Below are 23685 nucleotides of genomic sequence, written 5' to 3'. Positions count from 1 at the left end.
ATAGTAGCCACTCTATTGGGTGCAAAGTGATTTCACTGTGGGTTCAATTTTCACTTTCTTAAGAGTTAGTGATATTGAGCATCTTTTCATGTGCTTGAAGACTCATTTGTATATCTTCTTTGAAGAAATGTCTTTTCAAATTTTTAAACTGCATTATTATTTTGTTGGTCTTTGGCTTTTTGCATGTGGATATCCAGTTATCTTAACACTTAGTGGGAAAGATTGTACTTTCCCCACTGAATCGTCTTGGCATTCTTGTTGAAAATCATTTGACTACATACACAAAGCCTTATTTCTTTTCTTTCTCTTCTATTGCATTGTGCTCTGTGTCTATCCTTATGCCTTAACACACTGTTGTGACCACCATAGCCTTGTTGTAAATTTTGAAATCAGGAAATTTGAATCCTCTTACTTTATCCCTTTTTAAGATTTATTCTGAAAAGTAATTACCTCTGTCATTTTGCTACTTGTTTTCTATATGCCTAACAGCTTTTTTACCCCTCATTTCCTGCATTACTATTTTATTAGTGCTTATTTGATTTTGTATTGTGAGATTTTAGAATTCCCTTTTCATTTCCTTTTAGTGTATATTCTCAAGCTATTTTCTTTGTGGCAACCTTGGGAATGACCTTAGTTCCCTAGAGTTTTAACACTCTTACTTGAATACCAGCTTGATTTCAATCACATACAAAAAGCTCTGCTCCTATACAGCTCTATTCCAACTCCCTTGAAGTTGTCAAAGTCATAAAACTCCATCTTTATGCTTTGTATTTGTATATCCAAAACTCATATGCTAATATTTTTAATGTATTAGTCTCTTGACTTAAGTAGAAAATGAATAGTAGAGTTAAACCAAAATTACAATAACACTAGGGATGCAGCAGTTGACCTTAATATTTATGCTGAGGATAAATCTGTCAGCATTCATAAAATTTTTGATCTAGAAAATATGGTATGAATATTTATATTGCAATATGAAATGGCAGGTTAAACTTATAGCTATTTAAACATTTAAGTGTTGGCATCACTTGAAATCACATACTTAATAAAAATTTTTTTTATTTATTTAGAATATTTTCTTAGAAAAATTTACTTTAATTTTTATACAATGGTTGGGTCAAATCATTCTCGTAAAGTAAGTTAACATACCTTAGCTTTAAATTTCTTCTCATAAAATGATTGGTTTTTAACTTTAAAATTCAATAGTAATATTTAAGACTTGCAAAATGTTTTCAATTCTATGATAAATGTTTTCAATATGTCTTGCAGTCTTAGGATCAAATTACAGGAAAATATATTAAATAAAAGTCACCAGGTAAGAAAACACACTGAAATATAAATCACATTTGAGCTAGAGTTCAGAAGGACAGTTCCGCTTCAAATGAATATTTTTCCTCTTGAGTGTTACAGGGAGCAGCTATTTTTTGGTCAGTCTCCAGCTTTAATTACTGGCACCTGTTAAAAAGCTAATTCCTTTCATGGTTTCTTTCTTCAATGTATTTCAAAACATAGGACAATATCAATAAATTAAGATATTTTTATGAGACTGCCAGATTAAACATGCTTATTTACACAGTTTTTCTTTTAGGAATTTGCACATTGTTTTGGCAAGTAGAGAATTGAGTCCTAATTCTTAATCCAAAGCTCTCTTTGCACAAGTATCGGTGGCTGTATAGTATCTAGTGGCTCAGATGGTAAAGAACCTGCCTGCCATGTAGGAAACCTAGGTTTGATCCCTGGGTCAGGAAGATCCCCTGGAGAAAGGAATGGCCACCCACTCCAGTATTCTTGCCTGGAGAATTCCATGGACAGAGGAACCTGGTGGGCTATAGTCCCTCGGGTCAGAAAGAATCTGACACAACTGAGCAACTAACACTTTCACTTTTGCACTTACAGACTAGGAAGAAAAATCCTAAACCAAGATTAAAGAGCATTGTGTCAAAAAGCTGCTATTGTGTGTCAATTTCCACATTTTGTAATATTAATGCAGTGGTAATATTAGCAATAGCTAGCTTCTTTTTTTTTTTGACTTTTTTTTTATTAAATGATTTATTTATTATTTTTTTAAATTTTATTTTATTTTTAAACTTTACATACTTGTATTAGTTTTGCCAAATCTTCCTGTATGCTAGACACTATCCTTCACACCTTTCATTGTACTTAATTTCCCCAACAAAGTTCTTTTATAAGTTTGTTGGGGAAATTAAGTACAATGAAAGGTGTGAAGGATAGTGTCTAGCATACAGGAAGCATTCAATAAATGCTAATTATTACTATTATTCTGAAATATAATTTTCAAAAAAAAACCTGTATTCACTGAAATGTGGAAAAATCATCAAAACATGTTCAAATAATTCTCCTATAGATATTTTGTGTTCTATTTTACAGCTGAATAGAGATACACTGCTAGGGCAGAAAATAGATGTCTCAGATCAGATCAGTCGTTCAGTCGTGTCCGACTCTTTGCGACCCCATGAATCACAGCACGCCAGGCCTCCCTGTCCATCACCAACTCCTGGAGTTCACTCAGACTCATGTCCGTCGAGTCAGTGATTCCATCCAGCCATCTCATCCTCTGTCATCCCCTTCTCCTCTTGCCCCCAATCCCTCCCAGCATCAGAGTCTTTTCCAATGAGTCACCTCTTCACACGAGGTGGCCAAAGTACTGGAGTTTCAGCTTTAGCATCATTCCTTCCGAAGAAATCCCGGGACTGATCTCCTTCAGAATGGACTGGTTGGATCTCCTTGCAGTCCAAGGGACTCTCAAGAGTCTTCTCCAACACCACAGTTCAAAAGCATCAATTATTTGGTGCTCAGCCTTCTTCACAGTCCAACTCTCACATCCATACATGACCACAGGAAAATCCATAGCCTTGACTAAACGAACCTTTGTTGGCAAAGTAATGTCTCTGCTTTTGAATATGCTATCTAGGTTGGTCATAACTTTCCTTCCAAGGAGCAAGCGTCTTTTAATTTCATGGCTGCAGTCACCATCTGTAGTGATTTTGGAGCCCAGAAAAATAAAGTCTGACACTGTTTCCACTGTTTTCCCATCTATTTCCCATGAAGTGATGGGACTGGATGCCATGATCTTCATTTTCTGAATGTTGAGCTTTAAGCCAGCTTTTTCACTCTCCACTTTCACTTTCATCAAGAGGCTTTTTAGTTCCTCTTCACTTTCTGCCATAAGGGTGGTGTCATCTGCATATCTGAGGTTATTGATATTTCTCCCGGCAATCTTGATTCCAGCTTGTGCTTCTTCCAGCCCAGCGTTTCTCATGATGTACTCTGCATAGAAGTTAAATAAGCACGGTGACAATATACAGCCTTGACGTACTCCTTTTCCTATTTGGAAGCAGTCTGTTGTTCCATGTCCAGTTCTAACTGTTGCTTCCTGACCTGCATACCCGTTTCTCAAGAGGCAGATCAGGTGGTCTGATATTCCCATCTCTTTCAGAATTTTCCACAGTTTATTGTGATCCACACAGTCAAAGGCTTTGGCATAGTCAATAAAGCAGAAATAGATGTTTTTCATAGTTACAAAAGAGGCAAGGAAACATCCCTACCAAAACCTCCTCCTCACTTTACGACACTCAATTTACTTTTCTAATATGATCTGGAATCAGATCAAGATGCTGGGACTGAGCAGTGAACAGTCAGGGAAGAAGGGTTATATTTAGGGCAGAGGTCAACAATAACTCAATTAAGGGAGATTAAAACGGAGCCTTGAGAGGCAGCTTGTAAATAACCTGAGTCTTACAATCCCATCAGCTCAATTCAGTTCAGTCGCTCAGTTGTTTCTGACTCTTTGCAACTCCATGGACTGCAGCACGCCAGGCTTCCCTGTCCATCACTAACTCCCAGAGCTTGCTCAGACTCATGTCCACCGAGTCAGTGATGCCATCTCATCCTCTGTTGTCCCCTTCTCCTCATGCCTTCATCTTTCCCAGAATCAGGGTCTTTTCCAAGGAATCAGTTCTTTGCATCAGGTGGCCAAAGTATTGGAGTTTCAGCTTCAGCACCAGTCTTTCCAATGAATATTCTGGACTGATTTCCTTTAGGATTGACTGGCTTGATCTCCTTACTGTCCAAGGGACTCTCAAGAGTCTTCTCTAACACCACAGTTCAAAAACATCAATTATTCGGCACTGAGCTTTCTTTATAGTTCAACTCTCACATCCATACATGACTACTGGAAAAACCATACTGAGTCACAATAGGAAAGAAGACAGAAAAGACCCATATTAGGAATATTCCTTGGCTATTGACAAAGTAGGGGCAAACCCTCTTTAGAGAAAAGTTATCCTAATTAAAGCATAAAGATATTCCACAGATGAGGTCCAACCAACAAGTCCACAAATATCAGCAAGCAACAAAGAAAACATGAGACCCAATATGCCACAGCTACCAGAAACAGAAAATTATATTCTTATTTTTTCAAGGTTCAAACATATTGAATTGTCAGATTCAGAATGTCAGACAGCTCTATGTGCAAGTATTATGGAAATAAAGTTTCAAGGGAAAGCATGCAAAAACAGATCATAAAAACAGAATTATTGTACTTAGAATATTTAGTGACACTAAAATAATTTTTTAATTCGATAGGTAGCCTAAATATCAATTTAGAAATAGTTGAAACATTTAGTGCAATAGAAGGTATAGAACCAGAAGATGTATCAGAAATTACAGAATGACAAACACTGTATAATCTCTCTTACATATTAAATCTAAAGAAGTAAAAACTCATAACTATAGACAACAAATTGGCAGTTGCCAGAGATAGAGGGTTAGAGTGAGAGAAATGGATTATGAGGTTCAAAAGGTTAAAAAGAAAAAAGAAATACCTTAGTAGATGAAATAGATGGAAAATAAGCTATGAGGGGCACACAGCAAACATAATTACTCATATAAAAATAGTATTTCCACAAAAACAGGGAAAACAAAGCATTATCTTCTACCTCTGTTATCATTCTAAGGTATAATGAAGTCTTACTAAATTAATAAAATCAGTATAAAAAAGTAGCACAGAGATTGAAAGGAAAGACTCAGCTGTCACTATTTGTAGACAATATCATCATCTGGGTAGAAAATGCAAGAAAGTCAAATGAAAAACTGTTAGAAATTACTAGGCTTATAAGAAAGATACAAAATCAATACACCAGGATTCTATTCATTATTGTCACACATACAAAAATATTGGAATTCTTAGGCATATTTATTATCAGAAACTATGTAAAATATGAATAAAATTGTAAAAGTTTATTGAAGGACACAAAAAAGGGTACAATATGTCAAATATGAAGGAGTCTAGATGGGAGAGGAGTTTCAAGGAGAATGGATACATGTATATGTATGGCTGAGTTGTTCTGCTCTGCACCTGAAACTCTCCCAACCTTGTTAATTGGCTATACTCCAATATAAAAAAGTTAAAAGAAAAAAATAAAGAAGTGGAAAGACATTCTAGCAGTTGAATGAGTTTTGTTACTGTATGGATGTCAATTCTGCTTCAAGTTAATCTATAAATTCAATTCAATATTGATCAAATTTTTCTCAAATTCTTTGGTTATTAACTAAATTCTTTGAATTCTTAATAGACTTATTTTAAAGTTCAAATGTATGGACTATTTCTAGAAGAGCATATAAGAAGCTGGCAACATTACTTGCTTCTTGAGAAAGAACCAAATGATAGGCTAAAGGAGACACTTTTTTTTTTTTTAATTGGAGGCTAATTACTTTATTGTAGTGGTTTTTGCCATACATTGACATGAATCATCCATGGATGTACATGTGTTCCCCATCCTGAACACCCCTCCCACATCCCTCCCATCCCATCTCTCAGGGTCTTCCCAGTGCACCAGCCCTGAGCACCCTGTCTCATGAATCTAACCTGGACTGGCAATCTATTTCACATATGATAATACACAGGATTCAATGCTATTCTCTCAAATCATCCCACCCTCGCCTTCTTCCACAGAGTCCAAAAGTCTATTCTTTACATCTGTGTCTCTTTTTCTGTCTCACATATGGGGTCATTGTTATCATCTTTCTAAATTCCATATATATGCGTTAATATACTGTATTGTATTGGTGTTTTTCTTTCTGGCTTACTTCACTCTGTATAATAGGTTCCACTTTCATCCATCTCATTAGAACTGATTCAAATGTATTCTTTTTAATGGCTGAGTAATACTCCATTGTGTATATATACCACAGCTTTCTTATCCATTCATCTGCTGATGGACATCTAGGTTGCTTCCATGTCCTGGCTATTATAAACAGTGCTGCGATGAACATTGGGGTACACGTGTCTCTTTCAATTCTGGTTTCCTCGGTGTTACTTACTAATTGTTTACCTCCTGTGTCTTGTATATGGTGCCAAATGTATTTTTCCCCAGATAACAAGCAAAATAAAGTTAAAATATAGGTTTCGTGTGAATATCTATTTTTAAAAAAATCAAGTTTTTTCAGGAAAAAAAGTGTAATAATATCAGTAGAAAAATATACAATAAATAAAGTCATAACAAAAGGCTTTGTTATTGAGGCCAAAACAGTTGAATGCATCAATGGAGCAGAATAGAGAATTAAAAGTAGGGTCATGTATATATGGTGATTCACTTTAGGTTAAAGGTGGAATGTTACATAAACCAATGGGTTAAATAATGGACTAGTGAAGAAATACTGAGCATCTTAGTTTTCTCTCTGTAAAATCAAGGTTAGGATTCTTGAGAGGATTGATTGAAATAATGCTTGTTTAAAATAGAAATTACACAGAATGTATCACACAGTGGCAAAAATGGGAAATGTGAACAAATCTTAAGGAATGTGAAGAGAATGAGATACATGTACATAACTGAGGTTTCCTAAGAAAAGAAGAGAGAAAAAAAGAGGCAATGGTTGAAAAGATAAAAATGCAAATATTCTAAATTGTCTAAAAATATCACACACACACACATATATGTATGTATATAATAAACACTCATCCATGAAGATAAATTAAATCTTCAAATTAAAAGCATAAATACTAGAAAATAACAATCGAGCTAAGTAGTAAACTTTTAATCTGCACATGATATGATTATTTACATAATACTCCACAAAAATCTATAAATTAGTAAAATAGTAAAGATAATCTAAAAAGATGGCTAGACATAAGGTGGATATAAAAAATCTCAGTTGCATTTCTAAATGTTAATCTATCTTTGGAAGGAAAGTTAGGCCAACCTAGATAGCATATTCAAAAGCAGAGACATTACTTTGCCATCTAGTCAAGGCTATGGTTTTTCCAGTAGTCATGTATGGATGTGAGAGTTGGACTGTAAAGAAAGCTGAGCGCCAAAGAATTGATGCTTTTGAACTGTGGTGTTGGAGAAGACTCTTGAGAGTCCCATGGACTGCAAGGAGATCCAACCAGTCCATTCTAAGGGAGATCAGTCCTGGGTGTTCTTTGGAAGGAATGATGCTAAAGCTGAAACTCCAGTACTTTGGCCACCTCATGTGAAGACTTGACTCGTTGGAAAAGACTCTGATGCTGGGAGGGATTGCGGGCAGGAGGAGAAGGGGACAACAGAGGATGAGATGGCTGGATGGCATCAGTGACTCGATGGACATGAGTTTGAGTGAACTCCAGGAGTTGGTGATGGATAGGGAGGCCTGGCGTGCTGTGATTCATGGGGTTGCAAAGAGTCAGACATGACTGAGTGACTGAACTGAACTGAAATTAGTAAAATAGCAAAGATAATTTAGAAAGATGGCTAGATGTAAGATGGATATAAAAAACTCAGTTGCATTTCTAAATGCTAGCTACACTCTTTTAAAAATATACTCATTATAATAAATGTGTATACTAAAATGTATAAAAGAATTCATCTAAGATAGGCTTCAAGTATATCAAGAAATTATTATAATTATATTTAAATATATTGAAGAGACCTTAAAAATAGAGTTTTTACTTTAATAGACAGGTAGGATAAATTTTCCATTTTCCAAAATTTTATCTAAACACACAATATAATTTCAGTAAAAATCCAAGTAGCATTCTATGTGAAATTTGACAAAATTATTTGAAAAACAAAGGGAAAAAGTATATACCAAACATTCCTAAATTTATAAAAAGAGTAAAATGTGGTTTTTTTCTATCAGAAAAAAAAAACTTATAAAACTATAAAAATTAATATAGTTAATTTAGGTGTGCTGCTAAGTCACTTCAGTCGTGTCTGACTCTGTGTGACCCCATAGACGTCAGCCCACCAGGCTCTCCCACCCCTGGGATTCTCCAGGCAAGAACACTGGAGTGGGTTGCCATTTCCTTCTCCAATGCATGAAAGTGAAAAATGAAAGTGAAGTCGCTCAGTCATGTCTGACTCTTAGCGACCCCATGGACTGTAGCCTACCAGGCTTCTTCATCCATGGGATTTTCCAGGCAAGAGTACTGGAGTGGGGTGCCATTGCCTTCTCCGAATTTAGGTGTAGGAATTCCCAAATCGTTCAAACACTGAGTCCAGGAACAGTAATTATGATACATGATAGAAATAACATTGAAGATCTTTAGGAAATTGAATAATTATTCAATCCATAAAAACTAGATAATAGATTACACAATAAAAAAAAATACACAAAGAATATGCAAAAAGCTTTATGCTGTGCTGAGTTTCTCAGTCATGCCCAACTCTTTACGACCCCATGGACTGTAGCCCACCAGGTGCCTCTGTCCATGCGGATTCTCCAGGCAAGAATACTGGAGTGGGTTGCCATGTCCTCCTCCAGGAGATCTTCCCAACACAGGGACTGAACCCAGGTCTCCTGCATTGCAGATGGATTCTTTACTGTCTGAGCCACCAGGGAAACCCATAAATACTGGAGTGGGTAGCAGATCACTTCTCCAGGGGATCTTCCCTACCCAGGAATCAAACCAGGGTCTCCTGCATTGCAAGCGAATTCTTTACCTGCTGAGCTATGGCTGACATATGAAAAGACATTCAACCTCATTATTGATGTAAGAAATGTGAATCAGGGTCACAATAAAATACCATTTTACATTCATTTTATGGACAAATACTTAGGAACTTGACAATGCTGATATGTATATGGAGCAATAAAAACAGGTACTCTTCTGGAGGTTGTGATTAGTACAGCCACTTTGGAAAAACAACTTATTTTCCATTTTGTCAATGTGAAAACAAGTATAAACAGGGTCCAGGAAATTCCTGTCCTAAGGAAACTCCTGCATACTTTCACCATAAGAAAGACACAAGAATGTTCCAAATGTCCAGTGGGGAAAACTCATCCATAGGAAAAAGAAACAAATTTTGTGTAATCGTCGTGAAGTACTATACAACATAGAAAAATGAATGAATTTCATTTATCTCATCTAAAAATAGCTTAGATGGATTTTAGAAATATCACATTGAGTTAAAAATACAAATCATAGGAGACTACATATAATGCTTACAAAAAATAAAAATTAATCATTTTACTGTTAGACATAATTATATATGTGGCAAAATTATTTTTTAAAGCTGGAAACTAATAAAGATATGGTTACATTGGAGGAAGAGTCAGGGGGATAAGATGAAGAATCCATATACAGGCAAAAGTCATTGTTGAAGGAAATATATTATATGATTATAAGGAAAAGAAGCCCTCTCACTTAAGAAATCTACATATTGGATTCCCATCCCTAAACACATAAATCAAGCTTATGGTTGGTTCCCATCAGGTAAACTGGGAAATTCAGCCAAATGTTGTAAAAATAAGAAATTATTCCTTAAAGTAGACATATCTGACTAGCCTCATTTTCTACCATAAGACATAATGGTATAAAAATGCCAATCAATTCAGGGAGAAAAGACTTCCTTCCCGGAAAACTACTTAAAATGACAGCATTTTCCTAGTGTTTTAGGTGGCTTTTTAATGGATGGCCACATGGTTTCAAAGGGCAGTTTGTCCACTAAAAGTATGCTGGTTCAAGGCTACCATTATAAAAGATTGTTTTAGAATATGTACATTGTGATGAAAATCAAATACAAAAAAAAATGTGATGACTCACCAGTTGGCTAGAAACATCTGTCACTGAAATAATAGAAATGGCAAGATGGTGTTCCTCCAAAGATAAAACAAAACTTTCTATGGCCTTCAACACACATTAGCACAGAAGTGTGCTGGCTGCGATGGACCGCACAGAAGCGTGGTTGAGAGGAGCTATCCCACGTTCAACGTCAGGAGGGGCAACCTCGTCCAAGGTAAGGAGCAGCGGCTGCGCTTTGCTGGAGCAGCCGTGAAGAGATTCCCCACGTCCAAGGTAAGAGAAACCCAAGTAAGACGATAGTTGTTACGAGAAGGTATCAGAAGGCAGACAGACTGAAACCATAATCACAGAAAACTAGCCAATCTGATCACACGGACCACAGTCTTGTCTAACTCAATGAAACTAAGCCATGCCGTGTGGGGCCACCCAAGATGGGCGGGTCATGGTGGAGAGGTCTGACAGAATGTGGTCCACTGGAGAAAGGAATGGCAAACCCACTTCAGTATTCTTGCCTTGAGAATCCCATGAACAGTATGAAAAGGCAAAATGGTAGGATACTGAGAGGAACTCCACAGGTCGGTAGGTGCCCAATATGCTACTGGAGATCAGTGGAGAAATAACTCCAGAAAGAATGAAGGGATGGAGCCAAAGCAAAAACAATACCCAGTTGAGGATGTGACTGGTGATAAAAGCAAGGTCCCATGCTGTAAAGAGCAATATTGCATAAGGACGTGGAATGTTAGGTCCATGAATCAAGGCAAATTGGAAGTGGTCAAACAGGAGATGGCAAGAGTGAACGTTGACATTCTAGGAATCAGCGAACTAAAATGGACTGGAATGAGTGAATTTAACTCAGATGACCATTATATCTACTACTGTGGGCAGGAATCCTTTAGAAGAAATGAAGTAGCCATCATGGTCAACAAAAGAATCCGAAATGCAGTACTTGGATGCAATCTCAAAAACGACAGGATGATCTCTGTTCATTTCCAAGGCAAACCGTTCAGGATCACAGTAATCCAAGTCTATGACCCAACCAGTAACTCTGAAGAAGCTGAAGTTGAACGGTTCTATGAAGACCTACAAGACCTTTTAGAACTAACAGCCAAAAAGGATGTCCTTTTCATTATAGGGGACTGGAATGCAAAAGTAGGAAGTCAAGAAACACCTGAGGTAACAGGCAAATTTGGCATAGGAATATGGAATGAAGCAGGACAAAGGCTAATAGAGTTTTGCCAAGAGAACACACTGGTCATAGCAAACACCCACTTCCAACAACACAAGAGAAGACTCTACACATGGACATCACCAGATGGTCAACACAGAAATCAGATTGATTATATTCTTTGCAGCCAAAGATGGAGAAGCTTTATACAGTCAGCAAAAACAAGACTGGAAGCTGACGGTTGCTCAGATCATGAACTCCTTATTGCCAAATTCAAACTTAAACTTTCTTCTTTCAGAAGAAAGTAGGGAAAACAACTAGACCATTCAGGTATGACCTAAATCAAATTCCTTATGATTATACAGTGGAAGTGAGAAATAGATTTAAGGGACTAGATCTGATAAATAGAGTGCATGATGAACTATGGACTGAGGTTTGTGACATTGTACAGGAGACAGGGATCAAGACCATCCCCAAGGAAAAGAAATGCAAAAAAGCAAGAAGGCTGTCTGGGGAGGCCTTACAAATAGCTGTGAAAAGAAGAGAAGCAAAAGGCAAAGGAGAAAAGGAAAGATATAAGCATCTGAATGCAGAGTTCCAAAGAATAGCAAGAAGAGATAAGAAAGCCTTCCTCAGCAATCAATGCAAAGAAATACAGGAAAACAACAAAATGGGAAAGACTAGAGATCTCTTCAATAAAATTAGAGATAACCAAGGGAACATTTCATGCAAAGGTGAGCTCGATAAAGGACAGAAATGGTATGGACCTAAGAGAAGCAGAAGATATTAAGAAGAGGTGGCAAGAATACACAGAAGAACTGTACAAAAAAGAGCTTCACGAACAAGATAATCACAATGGTGTGATCACTCACCTAGAGCCAGACATCCTGGAATGTGAAGTCAAGTGGACTTTAGAAAGCATCACTACAAACAAAGCTAGTGGAAGTGATGGAATTCCAGTTGAGCTATTTCAAATCCTGAAAGATGATGCTGTGGAAGTGCTGCACTCAATATGCCAGCAAATTTGGAAAACTCAGCAGTGGCCACAGGACTGGAAAAGGTCAGTTTTCATTCCAATCCCAAAGAAAGGCAATGCCAAAGAATGCTCAAACTACCGCACAATTGCACTCATCTCACATGCTAATAAAGAAATGCTCAAAATTCTCCAAGCCAGGCTTCAGCAATATGTGAACCATGCACTTCCAGATGTTCAAGCTGGTTTTAGAAAAGGCAGAGCAACCAGAGACCAAATTGCCAACATCCGCTGGATCATGGAAAAAGCAAGAGAGTTCCAGAAAAAAACATCTATTTCTGCTTTATTGACTATGCCAAAGCCTTTGACTGTGTGGATCACAATAAACTGTGGAAAATTCTGAAAGAGATGGGAATACCAGACCATCTGACCTGCCTCTTGAGAAATGTGTATGCAGGTCAGGAAGCAACAGTTAGAACTGGACATGGAACAACAGACTGGTTCCAAATAGGAAAAGGAGTACGTCAAGACTGTATATTGTCACCATGCTTATTTAACTTCTATGCAGAGTACATCATGAGAAACGCTGGGCTGGAAGAAGCACAAGCTGGAATCAAGATTGCCAGGAGAAATATCAATAACCTCAGATATGCAGATGACACCACTTATGGCAGAATGTGAAGAAGAACTAAAAAGCCTCTTGATGAAACTGAAAGAGGAGAGTGAAAAAGTTGGCTTATAGCTCAATATTAAGAAAACGAAGATCATGGCATCTGGTCCCATCACTTCGTGGGAAATAGATGGGGAAACAGTGGAAAGAGTAGCTGACTTTATTTTTCTGGGCTCTAAATTCACTGCAGATGAAATTAAAAGACACTTACTCCTTGGAAGGAAAGTTATGACCAACCTAGATAGCATATTCAAAAGCAGAGACATTACTTTGCCAACAAAGGTCCGTCTAGTCAAGGCTATTGTTTTTCCAGTGGTCATGTATGGATGTGAAAGTTGGACTGTGAAGAAAGCTGAGCGCTGAAGAATTGATGCTTTTGAACTGTGGTGTTGAGAAGACTCTTGAGAGTCCCTTGGACTGCAAGGAGATCCAACCAGTCCATCCTAAATGAGATCAGTCCTGAATGTTCATTGGAAGGACTGATGTTGAAGCTGAAACTCCAATACTTTGGCCACCTCATGCGAAGAGTTGACTCATTGGAAAAGAATCTGATTCTGGGAGGGATTGGGGCCAGGAGGAGAAGGGGACGACACAGGATGAGATGGCTGGATGGCATCACCAATTCGATGGACATGAGTTTGTGTGAACTCCGGGATTTGGTGTTGGACAGGATGGCCTGGCATGCTGCAATTCATGGGGTCGCAAAGAGTCGGACACGACTGAATGACTGAGCTGAACTGAACTGATGGCCTTAAACAAGAATATGTTCAGAACGCAATTAAGATGTCAGACTTTTATGCGCAAATCTGTTAAAGAAATCTGTAAATCATTTCCCAGGTTTCAAGATTACCATTTAAAAACTTTGATATCAGAAAGAGAAAGGGAACAGGGGCATAAGTATTTACTTGCTAGGAATCACAGGTTATTCTATCTTCTATGTATTTCTCTATCAGACATGTGATCATGGCTATCCTTTTTTCTAAAAATATTAATTTTAAGTCACTTAGTGAAAACCCAGATATTTTATTGGGCAAATAAGCAGAATAAAGAAGTAGTAGTAGTCTCAAGTAGAAGTAGTAGTAGACTCTGATGCTGGGAGGGATTGGGGGCAGGAGGAGATGAGGACGACAGAGGATGAGATGGCTGGATGGCATCACTGACTCAATGGACATGAGTCTGGGTGAACTCCGGGAATTGGTGATGGATAGGGAGACCTGGTGTGCTGCGATTCATGAGGTCGCAAAGAGTCGGACACGACTGAACGACTGAACTAAACTGAACTGAACTGAGTAGTCTCAAAAACACAAAATTCTGAACAAATTAGAATATTACTTTTTAACTGTACATGTATATATGTATACATAATTTAAATGCTTTATAAATGACCAATTAGCTTGTTGATTTCCAGTGTGCTTAATGCTATTAAAAGACCATCTAGAACCTGTGACCATCCCAAACCTGTGATAGATATCTCACAGAAAATACATCAATTTCCTTCCAGTTTTAAAAGTCAGTAGCATTTATAAACTTTATAGACAAAAACACAACCATGAACACAGAGACCACATTTTGAGAAGTTATTATGTTGGGCACTCTATGTATGCTGATCTTCTAAATCTATAAAACAAGGTTTAGAGGTCATTGTTATTAAGCCACTTACAGCCCAAACTCAGAAAGATAAACAATTTACATGAAAAGGGTTTATGAGTATAAATATGTACATTCAAACCAAGATTGGCCTTATTTCAAGATTCATGTTATTTGTTCCAAAATCAGGTTGATTGTCAACTTTACACAATTTTACCCAATGTGCTAGCTCAATTCAGTCAGTCATGTTCTACTCTTTGCTACCCTATGGACTGTAGCCCACCAGGCTTCTCTGTCCATGGGATTCTCTGGGCAAGAGTACTGGAATGGGTTATCATGCCTTCCTCCAGGGTATCTTCCTGACCCAGGGGTTGAACCCGTGTCTCTTATGTCGTCTGCATTGGTAGGTGAGTTCTTTACCACTAGCATTATCTGGGAATCCCCAACATATATTCTTTACCAGATGTAAAACATAACAAGTGAGAAGCTGCTGTATAGCAAAGGAAGCTCTGCTTGGTGCTCTGTGATGACCTAGAGGGGTGGGATGAGGAGCTGGGAGGGAGGTTCAAGAGAGAGGGGACATATGTATACATTTTGCTGATTTGCTTTATTATACAGCAGAAAATAACACAATATTTTAAAACAATTTTATCTCAATTAAAAAAGAAAAAATAAATTAAAAAAATGAAAATATATAGTCAACTTACAATATTGTTAGTTTTGCATGTACTTCATATAGATGGACTATGTGTATAATTTAGTTAAAAATAAAAGAATACCATTAAATGCAGTAATAAAGATGGTAACATTCATGCCAGCCACTGCATTAGGTATTTATATTTTCACATCTGTTAAAAACCCTATAGGAACTTTATCATTATCCCCATTTATAGTTGAGGGCACTGAAAGTAAGCAATATTAAATGGAGGTGACAGAGGTTGAGCATGGCAGAGGCATAATTTGAACCTAGATATATTTGGTTCCTGTAGCAAATGAGCCAAAGAATTAACTTTACTTTGAGTCAGTGAGTGAAGAATGTCCTTTGGGAGATCACTGGTTATATAAAACAAAGAGAAATTGGATTTCTCTTCAAATCACCAGGACAGCACTTTATTAAGCTAGTGGAAAAGCAAATTCTGCTCTTTCCATGGATGCTAATCTCACGTATGAGTGCTTAAAAGCTCTTTCATGGAAGAGCACACATCAGGCAAATAATTTCAGGAGAGAGAAAAGCTGAGATTGCATATCTTACTCTGCTTATTTACTAGAAGGTTGCATAAAATTCTGGAAACACATGAGGGTTTTATTATTTTTTTCCAATATTTGCAAGGAGGTGAGATGTAATAAAATCGTTCCATTTTAATAGACCAAAAAAAGTTGAAAGTGTGAAAAAGTATTCTCAACAAAAAATACAAAAAACAATCCAAAACATTAGTAGGAGACCGGCCATTAGTTTTTATCAGTGCATGTGAGAATGATTTTATTTTGTTAATTTATGTAGTTAATTACTTCTGAGAATTCACTACATCTGGACACTTGGCATTTTGTAGTTCTGAAAATTGGGTTGCATGCACAAATGTTTTGTATCTGCTGAAGTAGATTGTATGTGTTGGCATTTCCTGGCAGTAGCAATTGCTAATTACACATGCATTTAGAACGGACAAACAGGTCAACCACAGACAATGATAGGAATGGAAATTGGCCCTCAGTGGTCTAGCTGTCTATGAAATGTCCCTCAGGACAAAGGTCTCTCTGCCTCATTTCCTCGGGCCTGGGAGTAACTTGGTGCTCCTGCCCCTTCTTCATCCCCTGTCCCAGGTGGGCTGATTACCCAGCTACAAGGGCACCATTCACACTTGAGTTGTGCTCCAAAGGTGTCATTTATTGGGTTGACCAAAAAGTTCATTCGGGTTTTTCCACTGAAGTTTGTGGAACCCAAACAAACTTTTTGGTCACCCCAGTATGTAAACTATAGTGTGGAAGGTCCTCCCTGTGAACATGCCACTTTGTGACCCTGACCTGGCCTCCTGCTTACCTTCTCAGCCTCTTCTGGCACCACTTCAGCTCTTGCCACGTTCATCGTAGTGGCTTCTTTTCAGGGTCCCCAAATGTGGCATGCCTGTTCTGCCCTAGAAGCTCTGCACTGAAGCTTCCTCCCTTACTCATTCAACAAACATTTAAAACAGGTGGTTGCCACAGAGTGGTGGGGGGAGAGGATAAGAGAAATAGATAAGGGAGAATAGAAGGTACAAACTTCCAGTTACAAAATGAATGAGCTGAGAGGATGAAATGTACAGTGTGGGGAATATAGTCAATAAAAACATAATATCTTTGAATAGTGAAAGATTGGAACTAGACTGTAGGATATATATAACAATCATTGAGAGTAAATCCTAAGATTTCTTATAATAATTTTTTTCTCTTTCTTTAATTTTGTATTGTGTGTACTGATGTAATGATCCACGTCTATGGTAGCACAAGTGTTGAAGCCCTGCTGGGGACTTATTTTTGACAGATGAATGGATCAAGGAGATGTGGTGTATACACACACACACACACACACACACATATACACACACACACACACACAATGGAATATTACTAAGTTATAAAAAATAATGATGTAATGCCACTTGCAACAATGTGGATGGACCCAAAGTAAGTTAGAAAGAGAAAGACAGATACCATATGATATTACTTATATGTGGAATCTAAACAAATGATACTGCTGCTGCAGCTGCTGCTAAGTCACTTTAGTCTTGTCTGACTTTGTGCGACCCCATAGATGGCAGCCCACGAGGCTCCCCCGTCCCTGGGATTCTCCAGGCAAGAACACTGGAGTGGGTTGCCATTTCCTTCTCCAATGCATGAAAGTGAAAAGTGAAAGCGAAGCTACTCAGTCGTGTCCAACTCTTAGCAACCCCATGGACTGCAGCCTACCAGGCTCCTTCATCCATGGGATTCTCCAGGCAAGAGTGCTGGAGTGGGGTGCCATTGCCTTATCTGAACAAATGATACAAATGACTTTATTTACAAAATGGAAGTAGACTCACAGACATAGTAAACCAATGAGGAGGGATAAATTAGGATTTAGGGATTAATAGATAGACACTACTATACCTAAAACAGATAAGCAACAAGGACCTACTATACCACATAGGAAACTATATTCAATATCCTGCAATAATCTATGATGGAAAAGAATCTGAAAAGAATATATATGTGCATAAATATATACACATATACAACTAAATCACTCAGCTGTGCACCTCAAATCAACACGATGCTGTAAATCAACTATACTTCAATAAACAAATATATATATTTATTAAAAAGTAAAGGCTGCCCTTTGCTGATCGAAACAGTTCTCTGAACACCTTGGCTTAGCTCCCTCCATGGTAAAGGTGACTCTTATCAGCAGTGGTGAAAACTATGCAGCCCATACAACATGAAGATCTTCTAACTAGCCAACACCCATGCCATTGTTCCCTAGCAATTTTCCCTAGCAACAGAAGACTTTTCACTTTCCTTTCCTTACATCTCTTGGTTGGCTAAGCTGCCCCTCCCTAGTACCAATTCAAATAAAGATATACCTCAAATTAAATTTGTGCTGTATTCTTTTCAACTCTCCTTGTCTGGAACAACAGCATAATTAATCTATCCCTTGTTCAAAGTATGTTATTTTATTATTGTCTTAAAAACCACCATACTGTATGCTATTGTCTTGTGAAATTATTATAATTCCCACAGTGAACCTATGTTAGAGAAATTATTGGCAAAGACAATCTCAGTCTCTGAGCATAATCTGCCACCTCTCAAAGCAAACATACAGGTGTGTGTGTGTGTGTGTGTGTGTTCAGGTTCAAAAGTTCAGCAGATGGTCTGAACTAGAGTCTGATCCTTGCCATTTTTTGACATGAAAATTAAACTATTTGGTGTTACAAATATTAAATATATCATAGTGAAATACAATTGTATTTGTTTTTTTCATTTAATTCTATGTCAAAGTTATTTAAGAATTCAGACCGGCAGCTTGATAAAGTGAATTCTCATTAAAAAGAATGTGTTGTCTCAAAAAAGAAATGCTCCATATTTATTTATGTATATAATATAGTTGTTGATTCACCAAGCCTCAGTTGCAGGTTTAAAATAATCACCTTCAACAAAATGAAAAAATATCAAAGTACTTGCCTTAAGGAATTTTTTGTACATCTCAAACTTACAATTAGAAAAGTACATGTGAATATAGGTTGGAAAAGATAAGAACTAAAAAGGAAGTGAGGGGGAATAAGCAATAAGTAAAATTATTGAAAGGTAGGTAATTATTTTCAGATTCTTCCAAAACATATTCAAATATATTCATCTGTAGCATAAAAAATACCATTTTGCATTTCAAATTTGAAAAATCTATGAAAGAAAATATACTTTTTTCATACAAAATTTTGATTACTTTAAATTCAGGTGTATTCATTAACTATGAGACAAGATTTAATGGGCATTTAATGGAACTGGGATTACCCAGAATTAGTACTCAATACCATTAAATAAGCTGAAATGAGGGCAATCAAGTGGTCATAATAAATAAAAATGCTTCTAGGAATATTTGAAAGAATCTGACTGCATTTGGAGAAATGTTTAAAATCTTAAATATTTGCTTAATGTTTAAACAAATGTTTATCATCATTCACAAATAGGAACAGTGATAATTACAGTATCAATATTCAGCTCTATTCTCAAATCAACGTGTATCTAAAACTATTATATTTGGACCTTCAAACTACATGTTTTAAGACTTTTTATTGTGTAATGAAAACGTGTACTTAGATACCCCTAATTTTTATTTTTAAAATGATGCTTGTGCTAAGTTGCTTCAGTTGTGTCTGACTCTTCATGACCCTTTGGACCCCTGTAGACTGCCAGGCTCCTCTATCCATGGGATTCTCCAGGCAAGAGTACTGGAGTGGGTTGCCATGCCCTCTTCCAGGGAAACTTCCTGACCCAGGGATTAACCCCTGTCTCTTATGTCTCCTGCATTGGCAGGTGGGATCTTTACAAGTAGGGCCACCTGGGCAGCCCTTTAAAATGATGGTCATTGGTTAAATGTCAAAAAAACATTTTAAACCCCCAGTAGAAATATAGATGAGTATCTTTTAGATTTCAGGTAAATAATTTTTAAACAAGACACAAAAACTTTGAGAGTGGAAATATCAATCGATTGCTTATATTAAAATTAATTTTGTTCACCAAAAATGCTTTAAAGAAAATAAAAACATGAGTTACAAGCTTGTACACACAATCAAAGAAGAATAACTCTAAAGAACTATAAAATTGTATTTTAAAAACACAAATAACACAAAAAATATTTTATTTTTTTTTCTTTTTTTTAAAATTTTATTTTATTTTTAAACTTTACAATATTGTATTGGTTTTGCCATATATCGAAATGAATCCGCCACAGGTATACATGTGTTCCCCATCCTGAACCCTCCTCCCTACTCCCTCCCCATACCGTCCCCCTGGGTCGTCCCAGTGCACCAGTCCCAAGCATCCAGTATCGTGCATCAAACCTGGACTGGCGACTCGTTCCATATATGATATCATACGTATTTCAATGCCATTCTCCCAAATCATCCCACCCTCTCCCTCTCCCACAGGGTCCAAAAGACTGTTCTATACATCAGTGTCTCTTTTGCTGTCTCATATACAGGGTTATTGTTACTCTTTCTAAATTCCATATATATGCGTTAGTATACTGTTTTGGTGTTTTTCTTTCTGGCTTACTTCACTCTGTAAAATAGGCTCCAGTTTCATCCACCTCATTAGAACTGATTCAAATGTATTCTTTTTAATGGCTGAGTAATACTCCATTGTGTATATGTACCACAGCTTTCTTATCCATTCATTTGTTGATGGACATTTAGGTTGCTTCCATGTCCTGGCTTTTATAAACAGTGCTGCGATGAACATTGGGGTACACGTGTCTCTTTCCCTTCTGGTTTCCTCAGTGTGTATGCCCAGCAGTGGGATTGCTGGGTCATAAGGCAGTTCTATTTCCAGTTTTTTAAGGAATCTCCACACTGTTCTCCATAGTGGCTGTACTAGTTTGCATCCCCACCAACAGTGTAAGAGAGTTCCCTTTTCTCCACACCCTCTCCAGCATTTATTGCTTGTAGACTTTTGGATCGCAGCCATTCTGACTGACATGAAATGGTACCTCATAGTGGTTTTGATTTGCATTTCTCTGATAATGAGTGATGTTGAGCATCTTTTCATGTGTTTGTTAGCCATCTGTATGTCTTCTTTGGAGAAATGTCTATTTAGTTCTTTGGCCTATTTTTTGATTGGGTCATTTATTTTTCTGCAAGTGAGCTGTAGGAGTTGCTTGTATATTTTTGAGATTAGTTGTTTGTCAGTTGCTTCATTTGCTATTATTTTCTCCCATTCTGAAGGCTGTCTTTTCACCTTGCTTATAGTTTCCTTTGTTGTGCAGAAGCTTTTAAGTTTAATTAGGTCCCATTTGTTTATTTTTGCTTTTATTTCCAATATTCTGGGAGGTGGGCCATAGAGGATCCTGCTGTGATGTATGTCAGAGAGTGTTTTGCCTATGTTCTCCTCTAGGAGTTTTATAGTTTCTGGTCTTATGTTTAGATCTTTAATCCATTTTGAGTTTATTTTTGTGTATGGTGTTAGAAAGTGCATTCTTTTACAAGTGGTTGACCAGTTTTCCCAGCACTACTTGTTAAAGAGACTGTCTTTAATCCATTGTATATTCTTGCCTCCTTTGTCAAAGATAAGATGTCCATATGCACATGGATTTATCTCTGGGCTTTCTATTTTGTTCCATGGATCTATATTTCTGTCTTTGTGCCAGTACCATATTGTCTTGATGACTGTGGCTTTGTAGTAGAGCCTGAAGTCAGGCAGGTTGATTCCTGCAGTTCCATTCTTCTTTCTCAAGATAGCTTTGGCTATTTGAGGTTTTTTGTATTTCCATACAAATTGTGAAATTATTTGTTCTAGCTCTGTGAAGAATATCATTGGTAGCTTGATAGGGATTGCATTGAATCTATAAATTGCTTTGGGTAGTATACTCATTTTCACTATATTGATTCTTCCAATCCATGAACATGGTATATTTCTCCATCTATTAGTGTCCTCTTTGATTTCTTTCACCAGTGTTTTATAGTTTTCTATAAAACTATATAAAACTACCTAGTTTCTTTAGGTAGATATATTCCTAAGTATTTTATTCTTTCCGTTGCAATGGTGAATGGAATTGTTTCCTTAATTTCTCTTTTAGTTTTCTCATTATTAGTGTATAGGAATGCAAAGGATTTCTGTGTGTTGATTTTATATCCTGCAACTTTACTATGATCATTGATTAGTTCTAGTAATTTTCTGGTGGAGTCTTTAGGGTTTTCTATGTAGAGGACCATGTCATCTGCAAACAGTGAGAGTTTTACTTTTTCTTTTCCAATTTGGATTCCTTTTATTTCTTTTTCTGCTCTGATTGCTGTAGGCAAAACTTCCAAAACTATGTTGAATAGTAATGGTGAAAGTGGGCACCCTTGTCTTGTTCCTGACTTTAGAGGAAATGCTTTCAATTTTTCACCATTGAGGATAATGTTTGCTGTGGGTTTGTCATATATAACTTTTATTATGTTGAGGTATGTTCCTTCTATTCCTGCTTTCTGGAGAGTTTTTATCATAAATGGATGTTGAATTTTGTCAAAGGCTTTCTCTGCATCTATTGATATAATCATATGGCTTTTATTTTTCAATTTGTTACATTGATTGATTTGCAGATATTGAAGAATCCTTGCATCCCTGGGATAAAGCCCACTTGGTCATGGTGTATGATCTTTTTAATGTGTTGTTGGATTCTGATTGCTAAAATTTTGTTAAGGATTTTTGCATCTATGTTCATCAGTGATATTGGCCTGTAGTTTTCTTTTTTTGTGGGATCTTTTTCAGGTTTTGGTGTTAGGGTGATGGTGGCCTCATAGAATGAGTTTGGAAGTTTACCTTCCTCTGCAATTTTCTGGAAGAGTTTGAGTAGGATAGGTGTTGGCTCTTCTCTAAATTTTTGGTAGAATTCTGGACCTGGGCTTTTGTTTGCTGGAAGATTTTTGATTTCAGTTTCAATTTCCATGCTTCTGATGGGTCTGTTAAGATTTTCTATTTCTTCCTGGTCCAGTTTTGGAAAGTTGTACTTTTCTAAGAATTTGTCCATTTCTTCCACACTGTCCATTTTATTGGCATATAATTGTTGATAGTAGTCTCTTATAATCCTTTGTATTTCTGTGTTGTCTGTTGTGATCTCTCCATTTTCATTTCTAATTTTATTGATTTGATTTTTCTCCCTTTGTTTCTTGATGAGTCTGGCTAATGGTTTGTTGATTTTATTTATCCTCTCAAAGAACCAGCTTTTGTCTTTGTTGATTTTTGCTATGGTCTCTTTTGTTTCTTTTGCATTTATTTCTGCCCTAATTTTTAAGATTTCTTTCCTTCTACTAACCCTGGGGTTCTTCATTTCTTCCTTTTCTAGTTGCTTTAAGTGTAGAGTTAGGTTATTTATTTGACTTTTTTCTTGTTTCTTGAAGTATGCCTGTATTGCTATGAACTTTCTCCTTAGGGCTGCTTTTACAGTGTCCCACAGGTTTTGGGTTGTTGTGTTTTCATTTTCATTTGTTTCTATGCAAATTTTGATTTCTTTTTTGATTTCTTCTGTGATTTGTTGGTTATTCAGCAGCGTGTTGTTCAGCCTCCATATGTTGGAATTTTTAGTAGTTTTTCTCCTATAATTGAGATCTAATCTTACTGCATTGTGGTCAAAAAAGATGCTTGGAATGATTTCAATTTTTTTGAATTTACCAAGGCTAGTTTTATGGCCTAGGATGTGATCTATCCTGGAGAAGGTTCCATGTGCGCTTGAGAAAAAGGTGAAATTCATTGTTTTGGGATGAAATGTCCTATAGATATCAATTAGGTCTAACTGGTCTATTGTATCGTTTAAAGTTTGTGTTTCCTTGTTAATTTTCTGTTTAGTTGATCTATCTATAGGTGTGAGTGGGGTATTAAAGTCTCCCACTATTATTGTGTTATTGTTGATTTCTCCTTTCATACTTGCTAGCATTTGTCTTACATATTGTGGTGCTCCTGTGTTAGATGCATATATATTTATAATTGTTATATCTTCCCCTTGGATTGATCCTTTGATCATTATGTAGTGATCATCTTTGTCTCTTTTCACAGCCTTTGTTTTA

General features: G+C 36.8%; 1 pseudogene; it reads right to left on the bottom strand.

Annotated features, from left to right (window-relative positions):
* LOC109576963 (oxysterol-binding protein-related protein 9-like) overlaps window positions 1-16499 on the bottom strand; it is a 155520-nt pseudogene extending 139021 nt beyond the window's left edge.
* Window positions 16500-23685: the final 7186 nt, after the last annotated feature.

Source organism: Bos indicus, chromosome 2, assembly GCF_029378745.1.
Source record: "Bos indicus isolate NIAB-ARS_2022 breed Sahiwal x Tharparkar chromosome 2, NIAB-ARS_B.indTharparkar_mat_pri_1.0, whole genome shotgun sequence".
Classification (NCBI taxonomy): Eukaryota; Metazoa; Chordata; class Mammalia; order Artiodactyla; family Bovidae; genus Bos; species Bos indicus.
This window is presented reverse-complemented; position numbering and strand designations above follow the sequence as displayed.